At 44.6% G+C, this 2,820-nt stretch overlaps 1 pseudogene across 1 annotated transcript; it reads right to left on the reverse strand.

Moving 5' to 3' along the window:
- Positions 1–1,091: 1,091 nt before the first annotated feature.
- LOC307098292 (keratin, type I cytoskeletal 18-like) lies at positions 1,092–2,356 on the reverse strand (annotated as a pseudogene). The gene has a single exon. The product of its transcript is annotated as a keratin, type I cytoskeletal 18-like (transcript).
- Between the last annotated feature and the right edge of the window lie 464 nt (positions 2,357–2,820).

Genomic DNA, 2,820 nt, shown 5'->3' on the forward strand with positions numbered 1-2,820 from the left:
AAAGGCAAGACATTTACTATAACATTCATTACATCGTTGTTGTTTTTTGTGATTACTAAGCGAACATATATTTGTAATAATGGTACAGTTCTTCATTAAAGAAATGATAGTTTTTGATGAGATTAAAGTCTCCCATGATCTCACCGCCTTGTTATCAATTTACTGTATCTCTTTTTAAAAGTTTCCCTGTGTACTGTTGACAAAAGAAACATCCCAACCCGTAGAGACTTTTTGAGTTTACCTGAGCCAAAGCTAATGACACTTGCTGAGAAATAAGAGCTCAAATACTCCAGGAGGGAAAGGGAGATCACATGAAAGTGGGAGAAAGTAAGGTAGAGGGTTGTTCACAGGATTATGTGCTTGCTTGATAGGTCTGGACAAGAGGATTACTTCTGGGATTTCAAAGGTGTGCTCACCAAGATGCACAAGAACAATGGACGGGTCTGGCTTACAAATCTTTAGCGGAAGAAGTTATAGGCCTGGGGCATGACTACCCACCATGACCTGCCCAGTTAGGAATTTATGATTTATTACAGCACCCCTTTTGCTTCCACACAATTTGATGTATTAAACGGAAAACCACAGGCCCACAATAGTGTCACTCGTGCTGAAAGCCCAGGAAGCCAAACCTAAATACCTGATCTAATTGCAGTTCAACCTCTCCCCGAAACATAATCAGCCTGGAATTTCCTGATCAACACCACTGAGGTCATCTGCCTGATAAGACCCTCTGCCTTCCCCTGTGGGAAGGTGTCCTTGCCTGAAACAATCCACTCTTTAATTTCTTAGTCCCACCCTCTTTCTGGTTATAAAGTCCTTCCATTTTGTATAATTCATTGGAGCCCTTCTAGTTGCCAGATGGGATATGCTGCCCGATTCATGAATTGCTTAACTAAAGCCAATTAAATATTTAAATTTACTAGGTTGAATTTTAACAACTGTAAGCTTTTTTTTTTTTAGTTATAAAATGCCTTGTATGGGGAAAAGGAAAAAAAACCCACAACTACTGGACTTCCTTTTTATTTTTTTAATGTTCAATGATCTCTGAACTTCTTATTGGCCTCCCCAAGGGGTGCCCCACCTCTGCTGCCTTAACACCTCAGAATTTTAGTATTGTTGACCTCACACACTACTTTGCCATCCACAAGCCTGCAGTGGTGTTCTTTTGGGTGGACTGCATGCAATTGCTGCTGTCCAGAGCATCACCAAGACTGAAGTCTTCTCCTTCCAGCGGAAGGAGGTTGGTGGTGTTCTCAGCCTCCAGCTTGGCCTTGATGCTCTGCAGGGCCTCTTACTCCTGGGCCTGGTGCTGCCCCTCGGCCCTGGACTGGGCCAGGTCTGACTCCAGCTGCAGCAGGACCCTGTTGAGCTGTTCCATCTGATGGCATAGCGCATCTCCACCTCCATCAGGGTGTTCTCCACACTGGCCTTCAGATTCCTCATCCAGTCCAGGTCAGTCTCCAAGGCCTGGACCATACATCTCAGCTCCTTGAGTGTCATCTCAGCTGCTCCTATCTCAGTGGTCTGCGAGGTGACCACTGTGGTGCTCTCCTCAGTCTGCTGGGACCAGTACTTGTCTAACTCTTCTCGGTTCTTCTGAGCCAGCTCATCACACTGGGCCCAGATGTCATGATCTTGTTGAGGTCCTGATATTTGCGAGCATCCAACTCCACAGTCAACCCAAAGTTGGCAATCTGTTTTTGTAGACCATTTATTTACTCCCTCCCTGTGGTTCTTCTGCATGAAAAGCTGCTCCTCCTTGAGAGCCTTGATCTCTGTCTCCAGCCACAGCTGAATGATATTGGTGTCATCAATGACCTTTCAGAGCCCACTGAGTCACTCTCTATAGACTGGCGCATGGCCAGCTCTGTGTCATATTTGACTCTGAAGTTATCAGCAGCAAGACGGGCATTGTCAATGTACAGAACGATATGGACATTGCCCACAGAACTTACAAAGTCCTGAGCCCTCCAGTCCTCAATGATCTTAAAATAATGCTCCCAGCCTGTGACATGGGGTCCCTTCTTCTCCAGGTATTCCCATATGTCGCTCTCCAGTCTCCAATTATCAGCCTCCAGGCTCCTTGGCCTCTCCAAGTAGGAGGTCATTCAGGCATTGCATTGTTTCCTTCTCACTAGATGTCCCCTTTGCCCGCCAGACACCCAGCCATCCCTGCAGCCAGGCTCCTGGACCCCCAGCCAGCCCGCACACTGGAGGAGATCTGGAAGCCTGAGCCCCCAGCACCTGCACAGATGCTGGCCTTGCTACTATCCTGTGGGGCCTGGTGTCTGGGTGACTGCAAGGATCCCACGGTCCAGTAGTTTGTGGAGACACTGGAACAAGTGCTGAAACTCATGTTGTTCAGGAAGGAAGGCAAGAGGCCAAGACTCAGGTTTGAGCCACAGTGAAAAAGCTATTAGATTTTTCAGTGTTGTTGTTTTTTTTATTATATTGTGAAATAATTTTAGATTTAAGGAAAATTTGCAAAAATAGCATAAAGAATTTCCATATACCCTTCTAAGAGATCTTGTAAATGTTAACATTTTCCCACGCTTGCTTTGTCATTCTCTCTCTCACTGTTTTAAGTCACTCAATCCTGTGTATGAGTTCACATGTTTTCTTTACAAGCACTTTCTTCATGTGAACCAGGATGTTCTCTATGGTACTTATTTCCTATAATTTACAGCTCAGCATGTGTTTTTAAACACACATACACACATGTTATCATTTTCAAAACTTGAATGTCAAGAGCAAAACTCTGGCTATTAAATAATAAAACAATGCCAATGCAAAACAATAGAGAGAAGTCAAAACTATGGA

Source organism: Cnephaeus nilssonii (genome assembly GCF_951640355.1).
Source record: "Cnephaeus nilssonii genome assembly, chromosome: 4".
Classification (NCBI taxonomy): Eukaryota; Metazoa; Chordata; class Mammalia; order Chiroptera; family Vespertilionidae; genus Cnephaeus; species Cnephaeus nilssonii.